Source organism: Coregonus lavaretus (genome assembly GCF_964263955.1).
Source record: "Coregonus lavaretus genome assembly, contig: HAP1_SCAFFOLD_56, whole genome shotgun sequence".
In the NCBI taxonomy this organism is placed as follows: domain Eukaryota; kingdom Metazoa; phylum Chordata; class Actinopteri; order Salmoniformes; family Salmonidae; genus Coregonus; species Coregonus lavaretus.
Genome location: NW_028164156.1, coordinates 3,632,101 through 3,652,086, shown reverse-complemented (window position 1 = coordinate 3,652,086; position 19,986 = coordinate 3,632,101). Strand labels below are relative to the sequence as shown.

General features: G+C 50.0%; 1 long non-coding RNA gene across 1 annotated transcript; it reads left to right on the top strand.

Annotated features, from left to right (window-relative positions):
* Positions 1-200: 200 nt before the first annotated feature.
* On the top strand, positions 201-4,640 carry LOC311117373. The gene is made up of 3 exons (XR_014611608.1): positions 201-277; positions 2,442-2,524; positions 4,611-4,640. It is a non-coding gene; the product is annotated as an uncharacterized lncRNA (long non-coding RNA).
* Positions 4,641-19,986: the final 15,346 nt, after the last annotated feature.

The following is a 19,986-nucleotide window of genomic DNA, read 5'->3' as shown; positions in this document are numbered from 1 at the left end:
TAGCCTACATTTGTTTACAACTCGCAGGATTTCCATACGTGAGCTTTCAACAACACAGAGTGTTGCATCAGCACGAGATCTAAAGTGCGTCAAATCTGTACAGGTCATTGTTACGTCATCACTGATAAACGTTGAAACTGATCAGAAACCGCTGGAGCAGTTCAGTCTAATCCTCCCTAGTGCTGGAGGATTGCGTTTGTTTTCGCTCTGGATGCGCGTTCATTTTGGCAAGGAAATGTGCTGATTTTGCAAGGAGATGGAGAATAAAGAGTTCAAGGTAGGCATGTTATTTATTTTTAAATCTTCAATTATATTAATTACTGTGGATTAAATATTGTTTAACAAATGAAATAGTGTGCTATTCATGCTGTAATATCAAACTAGAAAGTCTATGGCCGGGGAGTCATTAGAGTTGGCTAAAGGTACAGTAAGTAGAATGTGGGTCAAATGGGGGTCAAAGGTTGTGACAGCGCCTTCATAAATACGTCCTAAATGGCACCCTATTCCCTATGTAGGCTAGTGCACTACTTTTGACCAGGAGCTAGTGCACTACTTTTGACTAGGAGCCATAGAAGGGTTGGCTGATGTCACGAAAATGATGCTCGCGCATCGATGGCCGGAAGTCGTGTATCTTGTTATGATTCTGAACCTCAGCTAACAACAAGCTGCCATGTGGGGAATCGTAGCTCTGTGGCATGTTTCAGCTCGTTGTATGGTGTTATTGATACCAAGTCTTGTTTTGAGGTGTTTTGACTGATATCATGTCTATGCAATGGCTAAAATTCGCTACCTAGCTAACCAACAACAACTGTAACAATGTATTTGATACGAGTTTATTGTTCAAATGTATTTATGTTTGCATTAAACATTTAGAGACTAAATATAGTTTACATGTTGTCTAAGTCAAACCCTGTCTATTTTGCCCCATAGTTGCATGCCAGTTTTGTTGCTAAACAACCAACCCCTCTATAGAGTGTTACAGTGGAGGTGTGATAATACCCATAAAACCTAGCGGTCAAACAGGGAAATGGTTCCAATCGTTTTTCCACCATTCATTTTTCCCATAGGCGATTTTAGAAACACATAAAATAAGGGCTGTATTTCGTGTAGGCTTACCCTGGCGTGACGTTTTTGTAACCATGTAAATCTCTCTCGGACAAGTTGACTTTTATCAGTATATTCGGCTCTATTTACTCTCAGATTCGAAAATGCTAATTAGCATCAAAGTAGACATCATGCAAAACTACAAATCCCTGCAAGCTCCTGCATGTCATCTCTAGCTGACACCTTTGCTAACGGGTATTGTGTCAATTTAAAACTTGCACTAGACAGTTCACAGAATTGTCCATTTAAAGAAATGCAGCCAATTTATTCATTACTACATTTAGCTAACATTAGATAGTTAATCCAGAGATTCTTACCTTTGCCTCGATCAGCATGATCATCATGGCATTTGTAGTTCTTTATGATAGCAACATTAGCAGCTAATAAGCATTACATTTTTGGGAGGTAAATACTGATAAGTCACCTTGTCCTAGAGAGATTTACACGGTTATCAAAATGTCACACCAGGGTAAGCCTACACGAAACACAGACCTTATTTTAAGTGTTTCTAAAATCCCCAATGGGAAAAATGAATGGTGGAAAAACGATTGGAACCATTTCCCTGTTTGACCACTAGGTTTTATGGGTATTATGACTCATACTGTGGGACTCTATAGGGCTCCAGCCAAAAGAAGTGCACTATATTGGAACTAGGGTGCTATTTCGGACACAAGCATAGATATGATGCATTATTATGTGACCATAGAAATAGAATCACTAGAAAGGATAGAGCCTCTGACCTTGGCAATTTGACTGGTAAACTGAACTGTACACCTGATATGATGTTCTGGTGATTCTATTTCTCTGAATATGATGCATTATGATGTGACAATGAGAGTTGGGTTAATGGTGCTCTCAAGGCAACTGGGAACTCGAAAAAAATAACTAGGTCAAATCATGTCCGTGATCTTCAGGTCGGAAAGTCGGAGCTCTAGAAAGATGCCAGAGTTTCCGACTTGGAATTCCTTTTTACATTTTGTGGTGGTAATTTTACCCCCTTTTTCTCCCCAATTTTTCGTGATATCCAATTGGTAGTTACGATCTTGTTATGATCTTGTCTCATCGCTGCAACTCCCCAGCAGGCTCGGGAGAGGTGAAGGTCGAGTCAGGCGTCCTCCAAAACATGACCCGCCAAGCCGCGCTGCTTCCGACTTGGAATTCCAAGTTGGATGACTGTTCAAAACGATTTTTCCCAGTCGGAGCTTGTTTTTTTTTCCTATTTCCCAGTTGTCTTGAACGCACTGAAGTCGGAAGTCAGAGATTTCCCAGTTGTTTTGAACACGGCAAAAGGCGACACAGTAGGTGACATCTAAACATGACTTTGTGCTGTCTTTCAGAGGTCAGAGGTCAGTGGGAATGACCTCACCCTCATAGACCTGGATGACCCCATCAATGAAGCTGATGTTATGAAGGAAGTCAGGTAAGTGATTTACACTAATGACACATCTGTGACTGGTTACAGGATCACATAGGCCTACAGATTCAGTAGTAGGTCAAAGGTCACCGCCTATGGAGAGGTAGGCCCAGAGCCATGTATTTAGAGAGTTGGGACATTGAGATATAAACTCAGCAAAAAAAGAAACGTCCTCTCACTGTCAACTGCGTTTATTTTCAGCAAACTGAACGTGTAAATATTTGTATGAACATAACAAGATTCAACAACTGAGACATAAACTGAACAAGTTCCACAGACCTGTGACCAACAGAACAAAGGGGGGGGTCAAAATTAAAAGTAACAGTATCTGGTGTGGCCACCAGCTGCATTAAGTACTGCAGTGCATCTCCTCCTCATGGACTGCACCAGATTTGACAGTTCTTGCTGTGAGATGTTACCCCACTCTTCCACCAAGGCACCTGCAAGTTCCCAGACATTTCTGGGGGGAATGGCTAAATCCTAGCCCTCACCCTCCGATCCAACAGATCCAGGCTCTTCATGGCAGAACACTGACATTCCTGTCTTGCAGGAAATCACGCACAGAACGAGCAGTATGGCTGGTGGCATTGTCATGCTGGAGGGTCATGTCAGGATGAGCCTGCAGGAAGGGTACCACATGAGGGAGGAGGATGTCTTCCCTGTAACGCACAGCGTTGAGATTTCCTGCAATGACAACAAGCTCAGTCCGATGATGCTGTGACACACCGCCCAAGACCATGACGGACCATCCACCTCCAAATCGATCCCGCTCCAGAGTACAGGCCTCGGTGTATCGCTCATTCCTTCGACGATAAACACGAATCCGACCATCACCCCTGGTGAGACAAAACTGCGACTCGTCAGTGAAGAGCACTTTTTTAGCCAGTCCTGTCTGGTCCAGCGACGGTGTGTTTGTGCCCATAGGCGACGTTGTTGCCGGTGATGTCTGGTGAGGACTTGCCTTACAACAGGCCTACAAGCCCTCAGTCCAGCCGCTCTCAGCCTATTACGGAGAGTCTGAGCACTGATGGAGGGATTGTGCGTTCCTGGTGTAACTCGGGCAGTTGTTGTTGCCATCCTGTACCTGTCCCGCAGGTGTGATGTTTGGATGTTCCGATCCTGTGCAGGTGTTGTTACACGTGGTCTGCCACTGCGAGGACGATCAGCTGTCCGTCCTGTCTCCCTATAGCGCTGTCTTAGGCGTCTCACAGTACGGACATTGCAATTTATTGCCCTGGCCACATCTGCAGTCCTCATGCCTCCTTGCAGCATGCCTAAGGCACGTTCACGCAGATGAGCAGGGACCCTGGGCATTTTTCTTTTGGTTTTTTTCAGAGTCAGTAGAAAGGCCTCTTTAGGGTCCTATGTTTTCATAACTACCGTCTGTAAGCTGTTAGTGTCTTAATGACCGTTCCACAGGTGCATGTTCATTAATTGTTTATGGTTCAATGCATTGAACAACATTTTACATTTTAGTCATTTAGCAGACACTCTTATCCAGAGCGACTTACAGTTAGTGAGTGCATACATTTTCATACTGGCCCCTCGTGGGAAACAAACCCACAACCCTGGCGTTGCAAGCGCCATGCTCTACCAACTGAGCTACAGGGGACTAGCATGGGAAACAGTGTTTAAACCCTTTACAATGAAGATATGTGAAGTTATTTGAATTTTTACGAATTATCTTTGAAAGATCCTGAAAAAGGGAGGTTTTCTTTTTTGCTGAGTTTATGTATACATTACATGACACAGTAGATATCCATATGACAGCTGGCTCCCCATGGGCAATGTTGACATTTTAAACAATGCTATGTAACTGAACATCTATAATTAGAATTTACTTATAATGAAAGGATAAATGAAGGCTCTAAGGCGCTAACATTGAGTCCTTTTAAAAGTTGGCAGAATTCTCTAAATATTTGGCTCTGGATAGGCCGAGTCATCTCAAGAGTATTGGAGCCATATAATTTGAGTGATTCTATTCTAATTCTAGAATGATTCTAATTCTATGATACTAATTCTATAATTGGAACACATCCTCACACTCACATTATAGCAGTGACCTAAGAGAGATTCCCTTTTCTCTATCTAGATCCCATAAAGATCACAGAGAGGCTGAGAGACTAACCAAGTTGGACGAGGCTGTTCTAGAGACAGATACCCCAACTCAGTCACAGGAGGTTGAAGGAGAGAGTAAGTTGGACGAAGCTGTTGCCATCCCATCTCAGTCGCAGGAGGATGAAGGAGGGAGTGAGTTGGACGAGGCTGTTGCCATCCCATCTGAGTCGCAGGAGGATGAAGGAGATAGTGAGTTGGACGAGGCTGTTGCCATCCCATCTCAGTCGCAGGAGGTTGAAGGAGAGAGTGAGTTGGACGAGGCTGTTGCCATCCCATCTCAGTCGCAGGAGTTTGAAGGAGAGAGTGAGTTGGACGAGGCTGTTGCCATCCCATCTCAGTCGCAGGAGGTTGAAAGAGAGATTGAGTTGGACGAGGCTGTTGCCATCCCATCTCAGTCGCAGGAGGTTGAAAGAGAGATTGAGTTGGACGAGGCTGTGGCCATCCCATCTCAGTCGCAGGAGGTTGAAGGAATGAGTGAGTTGGACGAGGCTGTTGCCATCCCATCTCAGTCACAGGAGGTATGATGTATTTTTCTATTAAATCAAATCAAATCAAATTTTATTGGTCACATGCGCCGAATACAACAGGTGCAGACATTACAGTGAAATGCTTACTTAGAGCCCTTAACCAACAGTGCATTTATTTTAAACAAAAAAAGTAAAAATAAAACAACAACAAAAAAAAGTGTTGAGAAAAAAAAGAGCAGAAGTAAAATAAAGTGACAGTAGGGAGGCTATATATACAGGGGGGTACCGTTGCAGAGTCAATGTGCGGGGGCACCGGCTAGTTGAGGTAGTTGAGGTAATATGTACATGTGGGTAGAGTTAAAGTGACTATGCATAAATACTTAACAGAGTAGCAGCAGCGTTAAAAGGATGGGGTGGGGGGGCAGTGCAAATAGTCCGGGAAGCCATGATTAGCTGTTCAGGAGTCTTATGGCTTGGGGGTAGAAGCTGTTGAGAAGTCTTTTGGACCTAGACTTGGCACTCTGGTACCGCTTGCCGTGCGGTAGCAGAGAGAACAGTCTATGACTAGGGTGGCTGGAGTCTTTGACAATTTTGAGGGCCTTCCATTGACACCGCCTGGTATAGAGGTCCTGGATGGCAGGAAGCTTTGCCCCAGTGATATACTGGGCCGTACGCACTACCCTCTGTAGTGCCTTGCGGTCAGAGGCCAAGCAGTTGCCATACCAGGCGGTGATGCAACCAGTCAGGATGCTCTCGATGGTGCAGCTGTATAATTTTTTGAGGATCTGAGGACCCATGCCAAATCTTTTTAGTCTCCTGAGGGGGAATAGGCTTTGTCGTGCCCTCTTCACGACTGTCTTGGTGTGTTTGGACCATGATAGTTCGTTGGTGATGTGGACACCAAGGAACTTGAAGCTCTCAACCTGTTCCACTACAGCCCCGTCGATGAGAATGGGGGCGTGCTCAGTCCTCTTTTTTTTCCTGTAGTCCACAATCATCTCCTTTGTCTTGGTCACGTTGAGGGAGAGGTTGTTATCCTGGCACCACACGGCCAGGTCTCTGACCTCCTCCCTCAACGTGACCCATGTTATACGGTCAGATATACCACAGCTTTCAGCCAATCAGCATTCAGGGCTCGAGTCACCCGGTTTATAAAAAGGAACGTGTGTGTGTCAGCCTTAGCATTATGTGGTGGTGCCTGGTTATTTCTGTTGTGTTTAGCTTGAGGTTTGGCCACTCCTCCAGCTGCTGTTACATGTGTCACGCACGGCGCTCTTCCTGTCGTGTCGTTGCTGGTATGTTGTAGTAACGTTCCACATACGTTATTTATGTCAAGGTCAATGTCAAGGTTGATCTGTGTGCTGAGGAGATGGGGAACAACGTGCAACCTGCTGCTGCTCTCCTGGGGGACATCAATACTATTGTCAAGCAGGTAACACAACACAGTCCTGGGGGACTGGAGATCCTGGTTTGAATCCAGGCTCTGTCGTAGCCGGCCGCGACCGGGAGACCCATGGGGCGGCGCACAATTGGACCAGCGTCGCCTAGGGTAGTGGAGGGAATGGCCGGCTCAGTTCGTAGAGCATGGTGTTTGCAGCGCCAGGGTTGTGGGTTCGATTCCCACGGGGGGTATGAAAAAAAAAAAGTTACCCATGCACTAACTGTAAGTCGCTCTGGATAAGAGCGTCTGCTAAATGACTTAAACATGTTAAATGTAGAGGGCCCCGTAAACAGTTCCACAAACGTCAGCATGAGTGCGCTGACTGTGGAAGCACTAATCACTGGACCAAAGCTCACTGTCAGATGCACCAGCTGTGCGTCAAGTGCTTTTCTCCGGGCCACATGAGCTTTGACTGTAGTGAGGCTGGGCAGCGACAGAACCCTGGATGTGGACAGACTGGCAGGTCTCAGGAAAACTAGAAAGCCTCCGTTCTGAGGAGGGCAATGTGGGGCATTCTTATTTTTTCTCCACTGATGATGATATCCAATCTGTTTATTCTTACTTTTGTGAGTCAGTACCCAAGAACAACACAGTCATTTTTCAGAACACAATGAGAATGACTCAGAATGACAGTTTGTTTTACACCACTGTGCTAGTACAGGATAAAGTTGAGCTGAAGGGGATGTTAGATAGTGGGTCCATGGCTACTACTCTGCGCGCAGATATTGTACCTCGGTTGAGGGAGGCAGGAGTGGTAGAGGGGAACTTTCTAGCTCCTTCAGACATCATCCTGGTGGGTTGTGGTGGGAACAAACTAGCCCAGTGGGCATGTGTGACTTAAAAATTCAACTTTATGGCTTCTGTTATGTAGTCCCAGTGCTTATTGTTGATGGGCAGGTTGATGAACTCATTGTGGGCACTAATGTGTTGAAGTCTCTGATTAGACAGTTATAATCAAATGACAGCTACTGGCGGGTGGCGGGTACACCAGGTTCCTCTAGCCAGTGTGTGTCAGTTTGGCACCGATGTGGATGTGATGAGGAGTCAGGCGCAGGACACAGAGGTTTAGTCCAACAAACTTTACTAATGTAAAGTGAACAATAATCAATACACGACCTCGAAAATACAGAGGCGAGAACAGTACGCAACATGCGTAAAACAAAACATGTAGAGCGCAAAACACGCAGCTCAAACGACACGCGGACAACAACACACAATATAACTAACACAAAACAGGGAACTTATAGGACACGTAATTAGGACACAAACAGACACAGGTGTACCAGACAGACCAAAGCAATCAACACACGAAACATACAACGGTGGCAGCTAGTATTCCGGGGACGGCGAACGCCGAAGCCTGCCTGAACCAGGAGGAGGAGCAGCCTCGCCCGAAACCGTGACAGTAGCCCCCCCTTGACGCGCGGCTCCAGCCGTGCGCCGACCCCGGTCTCGGGGACGGCCAGGAGGACGCGGACCCGGGCGCGTGGGATGCCCACGGTGGAACTCTGTCAGGAGGGATGGGTCGAGGATGTCCCTCCTAGGCACCCAGCACCGTTCCTCCGGACCGTACCCCTCCCACTCCACGAGATACTGGAGACCACTCCTCCGGCGCCTCGAGTCCAATATAGTCCGGACCCTGTACGCCGGTGCCCCCTCGATGTCCAAAGGGTGTGGAGGGGTCTCTCCTATCTCCTCCTCTTGGAGTGGACCAGCTACCACCGGCCTGAGAAGAGACACATGGAACGAGGGGTAAATATTTTTGTACTCAATAGGCAGTTGTACTCTGTAACACACCTCGTTCAATCTTCTCAGGACTTTGAAGGGCCCCACAAACCGCCGACCCAGCTTCCGGCAGGGCAGGCGGAGGGGCAGGTTTCGAGTCGAGAGCCAGACTCGATCTCCCGGTGCGTACACCGGCCCCTCACTGAGGTGGCAATCGGCGCTCGCCTTGTGTTGACGGATGGCACGCTGCAGATGGACATGGGCAGCGTCCCACGTCTCCTCCGAGCGCCGAATCCACTCGTCCACCGCAGGGGCCTCGGTCTGGCTCTCGTGCCACGGTGCCAGGACCGGCTGATACCCTAAAATACACTGGAAAGGTGTTAATCCGGTGGAGGAGTGGCGGAGAGAGTTCTGGGCCATCTCTGCCCAGGGGATATACCTCGACCACTCCTCCGGCCGGTCCCGGCAATAGGACCTCAAAAACCTACCCACATCCTGGTTCACACGTTCAACCTGCCCATTGCTCTCTGGGTGGTACCCCGAGGTAAGGCTAATCGAGACCCCCAGGCGTTCCATGAAAGCCCCCCAGACTCTGGAGGTGAACTGGGGACCTCGGTCGGACACAATATCCTCGGGGACCCCATAGTGCCGGAACACGTGGGTAAAGAGGGCCTCGGCGGTCTGTAGGGCAGTAGGGAGACCCGGCAGTGGGAGGAGACGACAGGCCTTAGAAAACCGATCCACAACGACCAAAATGGTGGTATTTCCCTGGGAAGGGGGTAGATTGGTCACAAAATCCACCGAGAGGTGGGACCATGGTCGTTGTGGAACGGGCAGAGGATGTAACTTACCCCTGGGCAAATGTCTAGGTGCCTTACACTGGGCACACACCGAGCAGGAGGAGACATAAACCCTCACATCCCTGGCTAACGTTGGCCACCAGTATTTCACGCTAAGGCAGTGCACCGTCCGACCAATACCAGGATGTCCAGAGGAGGGTGATGTATGAGCCCAAGAAATAAGCCGATCACGAACCTCGAGCGGAACGTACGTCCGCCCCACAGGACACTCGGGGGGAGTAGGGTCGGTACGCAGCGCCCGCTCGATTTCCGCATCGACCTCCCATACTACCGGAGCCACCAGACAAGACTCCGGCAGTATGGAAGTAGGCTCAATGGACCTCTCCTCTGTGTCATACTGCCGGGACAGGGCGTCTGCCTTACCGTTCTGGGACCCAGGGATGTATGTGATCTTAAAAACAAACCGGGTCAGGAACATGTTCCACCTAGCCTGACGAGGGTTCAATCTCCTAGCTGCCCGGATGTACTCCAGGTTACGGTGATCAGTCAGAATGAGGAAAGGGTGTTGAGCCCCCTCAAGCCAATGCCTCCACACCTTTAGGGCCTGGACTACAGCTAACAGCTCCCTGTCCCCAACGTCATAATTGCGCTCCGCCGAGCTGAGCTTCTTAGAGTAGAACGCACAGGGGCGGAGCTTAGGTTGCGTGCCGGACCGTTGTGACAGGACTGCCCCAATACCGGTCTCGGACGCGTCCACCTCTACTTGGAAAGGCAAAGAGGGATCCGGATGCGCCAGCACCGGGGCCGAGACGAACAGGTTCTTCAGCTTGCCAAATGCCTTGTCCGCCTCAGCTGACCACCGCAAGCGCACCGGACCCCCCTTTAGCAGGGACGTAATGGGAGCTGCAACCTGTCCAAAGCCCCGGATAAACCTCCGGTAGTAATTATCAAAACCCAAGAACCGCTGCACCTCTTTTACGGTGGTTGGAGTTTGCCAATTACGCACAGCCGCTACCCGATCTACCTCTATCTCCACGCCAGACGCGGACAACCGATAACCCAAAAAGGAGACGGACTCCTGGAAGAACAGGCATTTCTCTGCCTTGACATACAAGTCATGCTCCAACAGTCGTCTCAATACTCGGCGCACCTGGGCTACATGCTCGGCTCGTGTAGAAGAATACACTAGAATGTCGTCAATGTACACCACTACACCCTGCCCATGCATGTCCCGGAAAATCTCGTCAACAAAGGATTGGAAGACTGAAGGAGCATTCATTAACCCGTATGGCATGACGAGATACTCGTAATGATCCGAGGTGGTGCTAAATGCTGTTTTCCATTCATCCCCCTCCCTAATGCGCACCAAATTGTACGTGCTCCTGAGATCCAACTTTGTGAAGAACCGCGCTCCGCGTAATGACTCCGTCATCGTCGCAATCAGTGGAAGTGGGTAACTGTATTTGACTGTGATCTGATTGAGACTACGGTAATCAATACACGGGCGCAATCCCCCATCCTTCTTCTTCACAAAGAAGAAACTCGAGGAGACCGGAGAAGTAGAGGACCGTATGTATCCCTGTGCCAAGGACTCGGCTATGTAAGTCTCCATAGCCGCAGTTTCCTCTTGAGACAGGGGATACACATGACTCCTGGGAAGAGCTGCTCCGGTCTGGAGATTTATCGCACAGTCCCCCTGTCTATGAGGAGGTAGCCGTGCGGCCCTCGATTTGCTAAACGCTAGTGCTAAATCCTCATAGTCGGGGGGAATGCGCAGTGCGGGCACTTGGTTCGGACTCTCTACCGAGGTTGCCCCTATGGAAACACCTAGACATCTCCCTACACACTGGGCAGACCACTCCATAAGAGCCCTCTGTTGCCACGCTATGGTAGGATCGTGGGTGCTTAACCAGGGAAGCCCCAACACCCCTGGGTACGCAGGAGAGTCAATCAGATAGAACTGAATGATTTCCTCATGACCCCCCTGCGTCGTCATAGTCAGCGGTGCTGTGACATCCCTGATCAGACCCGACCCCAACGGCCGGCTGTCTAATGCGTGGACAGGGAATGGAACTTCTACCGGCCGAAGGGGAATTCCTAACCTAGCACAAAAGGCCCGATCAATAAAGTTCCCAGCTGTGCCTGAATCTACTAGCGCCTTATGCTGGGAATGAGGTGCCACCTGTGGAAAACGCACAGGAATATTCATGTGACCAACAGAGAGCTCTGGGTAAGTGGGGCGCCTACTCACCTGAAATGACTCCCCAGTGCGTGACCTGTTGTCCCCTCTCTCAGAAGACCCTCCCCAGCACCTGGCCGCGGTGTGTCCTCCACGGCCACAGTTGGTGCAGGGGGTGGCCCCCCTCGGGTTCTCCCTCCTCCTCTCTCTAGCGCCAGCACCCCCGAGCTCCATAGGAATTGGCTCGGAGGTGCTGGAGGATGAAATGGACGACCCCCACTCGGGACGTCCGCGGGTGGCCAGCAGGGTGTCAAGACGGATGGAGATGTCCACCAGCTGGTCGAAGCATAGGTTGGTGTCCCTGCAAGCCAGCTCACGACGAACGTCCTCTCGCAGGCTACACCGGTACTGGTCGATGAGGGCCCTCTCATTCCATCCTGCATCCGCAGCTAACGTCCGGAACTCCAGTGCGAACTCCTGTGCGCTCCTCTTCTCCTGTCGGAGGTAGAACAGACGCTCCCCCGCCGCCTTCCCTTCAGGTGGGTGATCGAAGACTGCCCGGAAGCGGCGGGAGAACTCAGCGTAGGTGATGGTAACTGCGTCTATTCTCCTCCATTCGGCGTTGGCCCACTCCAACGCCTTTCCGGATAGACAGGAGATGAGGGCGGAGACGCTCTCGTATCCCGAGGGCGCTGGGTGTATAGTAGCCAGGTATAGTTCTACCTGCAGGAGGAACCCCTGACACCCGGCTGCAGAACCGTCATATGCCCTCGGGAGCGAGAGCCGAATACCACTGGGTTCCGGCGCTGAGAGAGGAGGACTGACCGGTGGTGATGGGATGGTGTATGAGGACGTGGGCACCTCTCCATTAGCCAACCGGTGCAGAGTGTTGGACACCTCGCCCAGAACGGCCTCCAGTTGCCGGATCATGGAGTCCTGCTGACTGAGCCATTCTTCTAGCGACCAGGTTGTCGTCGCTGATCCTGCTGACTCCATAGAGGGTGTGTTGTTCTGTCAGTTTGGCACCGATGTGGATGTGATGAGGAGTCAGGCGCAGGACACAGAGGTTTAGTCCAACAAACTTTACTAATGTAAAGTGAACAATAATCAATACACGACCTCGAAAATACAGAGGCGAGAACAGTACGCAACATGCGTAAAACAAAACATGTAGAGCGCAAAACACGCAGCTCAAACGACACGCGGACAACAACACACAATATAACTAACACAAAACAGGGAACTTATAGGACACGTAATTAGGACACAAACAGACACAGGTGTACCAGACAGACCAAAGCAATCAACACACGAAACATACAACGGTGGCAGCTAGTATTCCGGGGACGGCGAACGCCGAAGCCTGCCCGAACCAGGAGGAGGAGCAGCCTCGGCCGAAACCGTGACAGTGTGATGTCAAATCTGGAGAGATGGAGAGGAGACTCCATCCCAGATAAAGTGGGCACCATTAAGTTGAAGAGAGCAGTAACGCTCCAACCCATGAGTGAGCATCTGGTGTGGGGCCGCCTACCCCCAAAGACAAAACTCTCTGTGGGCAGTACTGTTGTTGTCGAGCCCAGCACGTCTCGTTGTGTGAATCGGCACATACTAGTGGGGAGAGTAGTTACGCCTCTGTGGGGGGATGGATGGCTCCCTGTGAAGATTGTGAATCCAACAACATTGGCAGTTACCCTGAGACAAAATGCTAAAGTGGCGGATGTGTACCCTTGCATTGCATTGGAGTATTTTAATAATGTCAAGCAGCAAACAGCTCATCAGAATGTGGCAAAGGCTCAATGTGACAGATCACATGGCAGTCTGACAGCTAAGAGTTCAGTTGGTGGCAGTGTAGATAATGGCAACAGTACACTGAGGAATCTTGGACATCAAGGCCTGTCTGTTGAGGAGTAATTGGGAAGTATGACACAGTGTTCTCTAGACATAGCCTAGATTGTGGCGAGGCAAAGGAGTTCTGCCTTCGCATACGGCTGACTGATATCCGCCCATTTCAATGACCTTATCGTAGGCTGTCTCCCCCTCAGGAGACTAAAAAGATTTGGCATGGGTCCTCAGATCCTCAAAAAATTCTACAGCTGCACCATCGAGAGCATCCTGACTGGTTGCATCACCGCCTGGTATGGCAACTGCTTGGCCTCTGACCGCAAGGCACTACAGAGGGTAGTGCGTACGGCCCAGTACATCACTGGGGCAAAGCTCCCTGCCATCCAGGACCTCTATACCAGGCGGTGTCAGAGGAAGGCCCTCAAAATTGTCAAAGACTCCAGCCACCCTAGTCATAGACTGTTCTCTCTGCTACCGCACGGCAAGCGGTACCGGAGTGCCAAGTCTAGGTCCAAAAGACTTCTCAACAGCTTCTACCCCCAAGCCATAAGACTCCTGAACAGCTAATCATGGCTACCCGGACTATTTGCACTGCCCCCCCACCCCATCCTTTTTACGCTGCTGCTACTCTGTTAAGTATTTATGCATAGTCACTTTAACTCTACCCACATGTACATATTACCTCAACTACCTCAACTAGCCGGTGCCCCCGCACATTGACTCTGCAACGGTACCCCCCTGTATATATAGCCTCCCTACTGTCACTTTATTTTACTGTATATATAGCCTCCCTACTGTCACTTTATTTTACTTCTGCTCTTTTTTTCTCAACACTTTTTTTGTTGTTTTATTCTTACTTTTTTTGTTTAAAATAAATGCACTGTTGGTTAAGGGCTGTAAGTAAGCATTTCACTGCAATGTCTGCACCTGTTGTATTCGGCGCATGTGACCAATAAAATTTGATTTGATTTGATTTGATTTGAAACTCAGGGAAACACTGGATGATATGGAGGAAAAGGAAATCGTCAGAAAATCCAGCAGCGAGTATGCCTCACCATTGGTGCTGGTATGGAAAAAGAATGGGGACTTGCGCCTATGTACTGACTTCAGGTGGTTAAATGCCGGCACAGTAAAGGATGCTCATCCCCTGCCTCATCAGGCTGATGTACTGGCCGCGCTGGGAGGTAATGCCTTCTTCAGCACAATGGATTTGACGTCAGGGTATTACAACGTGCCCCTGCATGAAGAGGACAAGAAATACACTGCCTTTTCCTCCCCTTTAGGTCTGCACGAGTACAATCAGTTACCTCAGGGCCTCTGCAACAGCCCGGCTACTTTTATGAGATTGATGCTGACCATCTTTGGTGACCAAAACGTTCTAAGTCTCCTTTGTTACTTGGATGATCTGATGGTTTTTGCTAAGACGGAGGAAGAGAGTCTGCAGAGACTTGAGATGGTTTTTCAGCGGTTGCAGGAGCACAACCTTAAACTGTCTCCGTCTAAGTGCAAGTTTCTGAGGAGGTCTGTAAAGTTTTTGGGCCACATAATTTCTCAGGAGGGTGTAGCCACTGACCCTGCTAAAGTTCAAACCATATTGAATGTGACTGAGAGTGAGATAATGGAAGCTGATGGTGTCACACTGTCTCCTATCAAAATAGGTTATTTCCTTGGTATGGTAGTATACTATCAGCACTACATTGAGAATTGTTCCATGGTTGCTAGGCCATTGTTTCAGCTAACTACAGGTCAGAAGAAGCCTAGGAGAGGCAAGGGTAGGAAGAGGCCTGGTCCCCCTCGCAGGCTCACTGCTGCAGACTGTGTCACGACCCGGTGCGAGAAACAGTCACTAATAATTGTCAGAACCCAGAAGATGAGGCAGACACAGCTGTACTAGAGATGGTGGTTTAATTAAAGAACAAAATCTTCAGGCAAAGAAACTAAATCCACAATGTCCAAAAATAAAGCCAAGAGGCACAAAGAGGAAAACCTCCAAAAAACAAAAGAAACTCCACAAAGTGGTAAAAAACAGCAGGGAAAAACAAACCTCAAAAGACTACTCAAACAAAACACAAGAACTAAACCAGAGAACCTCTGGAAAATCCCACCAGAGAAATATCTATATAAAACAAGGCTTGGGCTGGGGCTGGGTGCTAACTTACAAACACTGAGCAAGGAACTGAGGAACACACAGGGTTTAAATACTAACAAGGGAATGACCTACAGGTGCAAACAATAATTAGAGCAAGAAAAACAAAAGGTACAAAAAAGGTGCAATGGGGACATCTAGTGACCAAAACCCGAACAGTCATGGCCAAAACCTGACAGAATCCCCCTCCTAGGAACGGCTCCTGACGTTCCTACCAGCCTTCTCAGGGTGGAGGGCCCTGAACTGACGAATGAGGTCAGGGTCCAGTATGTCCTTGGCAGGAACCCAGGAGCGCTCCTCGGGACCGTAGCCTTCCCAGTCCACCAGATACTGCCAGGACCGCTGCACCCGGCGGGAATCCAGTATCCGGTGGACGGTATAAGCCGACTGGCCACCGATGACACCGGGCGGAGGGGGAGGTCTTCCTGCCGGGATAAGGGGAGAAAAAACAACAGGTTTTAATAAAGAAATGTGAAATGTTGGATTGATCTTAAGTGATCTGGGTAAGTGCAGGAGAAAAGTAACGGGATTGACTCTCCTGGCAATCTTAAAGGGACCGATGAACCTCTGGGACAGCTTGCGAGACTCCACCCGTAGTGGTAGGTTCTTAGTTGAGAGCCATACTCTCTGGCCGGGGTACAGGGTAGGACCGGGACGGCGACCTCTGTTGGCTTGTCGTTGGTACTGCTGAGAGGAACGCAGAAGATTAAGACGTGCCTTCTTCCACGTAAGCCGACAGCGTCTGATGAACCTCGAGGCTGAAGGCACTCTGACTTCTGCCTCCTGGTCCGGGAACAATAGAGGCGCATAGCCAAACTGACACTCATGCGGGGACATACCAGTGGAGGAGGAGCACAAGGTGTTGTGCGCGTACTCGGCCCAAACAATGAAGGATGACCAAGTGGACGGGTTGTTGGAAACCATGCATCTGAGGGTGGTTTCCAGCTCCTGATTCATCCTCTCAGTTTGGCCATTGGACTCCGGATGGTACCCTGAAGATAAACTGGCCGTGGCCCCTATGAGTTGGCAGAAGGCCTTCCAAAACCTTGAGGCGAACTGGGGACCTCTGTCGGAAACCATATCTTGCGGAATCCCAAAGACTCGGAACACATGGTTAATCACCAACTCAGCTGTTTCCTTGGCAGAAGGTAATTTGGTCAAAGGAACAAACCTGGCCGCCTTAGAAAACCTGTCGATGATGACTAGGATCGTAGTATTACCATGGGACGGAGGAAGGCCAGTAATAAAGTCCAACGAGATATGGGACCAGGGTCGGTGGGGAATAGATAGAGGGTGAAGGAGTCCTTGAGGGCGGAGGTGAGAAGATTTGCCCTGGCAGCACACGGAACAGGCCTTGATGAAAGTGGCAACGTCTTCTTTTATGGTGGGCCACCAGAACTTACGCTGGATGAACTCCAAGGTGCGGCCTACGCCCGGGTGACAGGTGAGGCGAGAGGAGTGCCCCCACCGAAGGACTTGGGACCTTGCTGCCTTGGGAACAAACAACCGATTAGCAGGACCTCCTCCAGGGCCCGGTTCGATGGCTTGAGCTTGTTTCACGGTATCCTCCACTTGCCACGAGATCGGAGCCACGATCTTAGCAGCCGGAAGGACAGTCATGTCAGTATCTTCTCGAATGGCAGGAGAGTAGATTCGTGACAAGGCGTCCGGTTTGAGATTCTTCGACCCGGGTCTATAGGTGAGGATAAACTGAAATCGGCTGAAGAAAAGGGACCATTGAGCTTGTCTGGCGTTGAACCGCTTCGCCTGCTGGATATACTCCAGATTCTTGTGGTCCGTAAGCACTTGAAACGGTTGAGAAGCCCCCTCGAGCCAGTGTCTCCATTCCTTCAATGCCATCTTAACCGCTAGGAGTTCACGATCCCCCACATCGTAATTCCTCTCGGCCGGGGTAAGCCGGTGAGAGAAGAAGGCGCAAGGATGAAGCTTCTTGTCTTCACCCCTCTGAGACAGGACAGCTCCAACCCCAACCTCTGATGCGTCTACCTCCACCACAAAAGGTTCATCCGCCGTTGGTAGTGTCAGGATGGGAGCAGAGAGGATGCGCTGCTTGAGTCCTTGGAAGGCCGTCTCAGCTTCTCTACCCCACAGAAACCTTGTGTTGCCACCCTTGGTTACCGCCGAGAGAGGGGCTGCCACCGAGCTGAAGTTCTTGATGAACTTGCGGTAAAAGTTGGTGAAGCCCAGGAAACGCTGAACTTCCTTAACGGACTTGGGGGTGGGCCAATCCGCTACCGCCTCTACCTTCTTGGGGTCCATCTGGACTTGTCCGGGTTCCACTATAAATCCCAGGAATTGTACTCGAGAGGAATGGAATTCACACTTCTCCGGCTTAACGTACAAATGGCTGTCTAGGAGGCATTTGAGCACTTGTCTGACATGCTTAGTGTGTTCTTGAAGGGAGCTCGAAAAGATGAGGATGTCATCCAAGTAAACAAACACAAAGATGTTAAGCATATCCCTAAGCACATCGTTTATGAGCGCTTGGAACACAGCCGGAGCGTTGGTCAGGCCGAAGGGCATCACCGAGTATTCGTAGTGACCAGTAGGCGTGTTGAAAGCGGTCTTCCACTCGTCCCCGGGTTTGATCCGCACAAGATGGTATGCGTTCCGCAGGTCAAGCTTAGTGAAGACAACTGCTTCCTGGAGCAGCTCAAAGGCTGTGGCCATAAGGGGTAGCGGGTAGCGGTTACGGACGGTTATGGCATTGAGTCCCCGGTAGTCGATGCAAGGTCGTAATCCACCGTCTTTCTTGGCCACAAAGAAAAACCCTGCTCCCGCCGGCGAGGTAGATGGACGCATGAGGCCTGCTGTCAGAGCGTCCTTGATGTAGGTATCCATAGCAGCTCGTTCGGGAGGAGAAAGGGAAAAGATCCGACCCCTGGGAGGGCAGGTCCCCGGCAACAGGTCGATGGTGCAATCGTAAGGTCTATGGGGTGGTAGTTTGGTGGCCCTCTGTTTGCTAAATACCAGTTTGAGGTCATGGTAACACTCGGGAACTCGGGACAAGTCGATGGATTCTAGAGACTCGGAAGGAGAACTCTGGGAACTCGGGAAGATACAAGTGGCTTGGCACGTAGGACCCCACTGCTTGATAGTGCCCACAGACCAGTCGATGTGAGGGTTATGGCTGTGAAGCCAGGGATAACCAAGGACGAGAGGAAACTCGGAACAGGAGATCAGATAAAAGTTCATCACTTCCTGGTGTTGGGAAACTGAAAGTCGTAAGGGGGTAGTGGCACGAGTGACAAGTTCAGATCCCAAAGGACTTCCATCCAACGTAGTAACCCTTATGGGGTCACTTAGAGGTTCAGAAGGAACGCCATTCTCCTTCGCCCAGATCCCATCCATGAAGTTACCTGCGGCTCCAGAGTCTACCAAGGCTTGAAGAGAAAACTCGTGGTCGTCCCAGGAAAGGGTAACTGGAATGAGCAGGCGGGAGTTGGATGGATGGGAGGAGGTTATGTTTCCCGTTACAGTCCTCCCAGGCCTGCACGGGAGAGTGCGTTTCCCTGGAGCCCGGGACACGTGGAGCGGAAATGGCCCGGTTTGCCGCAATATAGACAGCATCGCTCCCTCATCCGGCGGTCTCTCTCAGCCTGGGAGATGCGTCCAACCTGCATGGGTTCTGGTGGAGCCAGCGAGGATAAAGGTGGAGACTCGGAGCTGGAACCGATAGGAGCTAGGGTGAGCGGTCTATGGTTTTGTTCTCTCTCTCTCAGACGCTGGTCTATGCGTGAAGCCAACTTGATAAGGGACTCGAGGTTGTCCGGTGGTTCCCGAGTGGCCAGTTCATCTTGGATGGTGTCAGAAAGACCCTTCAAAAAACACACTGTGAGCGCCTCGTCGTTCCAGCCACTTGCTGCTGCCACAGTGCGGAACTGGATGGCATAGTCCGTCACGCTGCGCCGACCTTGGCGGAGAGTCAGGAGCTGTTTGGCTGAGTCAGGGCCGTTGGTAGGACCTTGAAACACTCGCTTGAATTCTTCAGCAAAGGTAGAGTAGCTGGCAGAGCAGGGACTTTGGGCATCCCACACAGCAGTAGCCCAGGCTAGGGCCTTTTCCGACAGCAGGGTGATGATATATGCTATCTTGGACCGGTCGGTGGGAAACGACGATGGTTGCAGCTCAAAGGAGAGAGAACATTGGGTGAAAAACCCCTTACAAACACTCGGATCCCCTGAGAACCGTTGGGGAGGCGGCAGACGAGGTTCAGCCAGGGGATTAACTGCCAGGGGCCCTTGAATCGGATGAACTGGAGCAGAAGCGGTTGCCGGGGAAAGTCGATCCGAAATCTGCTTTATGGAAGTCAGCATCTCTGACAGAAGTTGAGAATGTCTAGCCATTAAGGCCTCTTGCTGAACCAGAGCAGCTTCGTGGCGTTGGACAGTCCCCTCATGGTGGGACAGCATGGAAAAAAGATCCTGGGTACTGGCTGCCTCTGGGTTCATAATAAAGGCTCAGTGTTTCTGTCACGACCCGGTGCGAGAAACAGTCACTAATAATTGTCAGAACCCAGAAGATGAGGCAGACACAGCTGTACTAGAGATGGTGGTTTAATTAAATAACAAAATCTTCAGGCAAAGAAACTAAATCCACAATGTCCAAAAATAAAGCCAAGAGGCACAAAGAGGAAAACCTCCAAAAAACAAAAGAAACTCCACAAAGTGGTAAAAAACAGCAGGGAAAAACAAACCTCAAAAGACTACTCAAACAAAACACAAGAAGT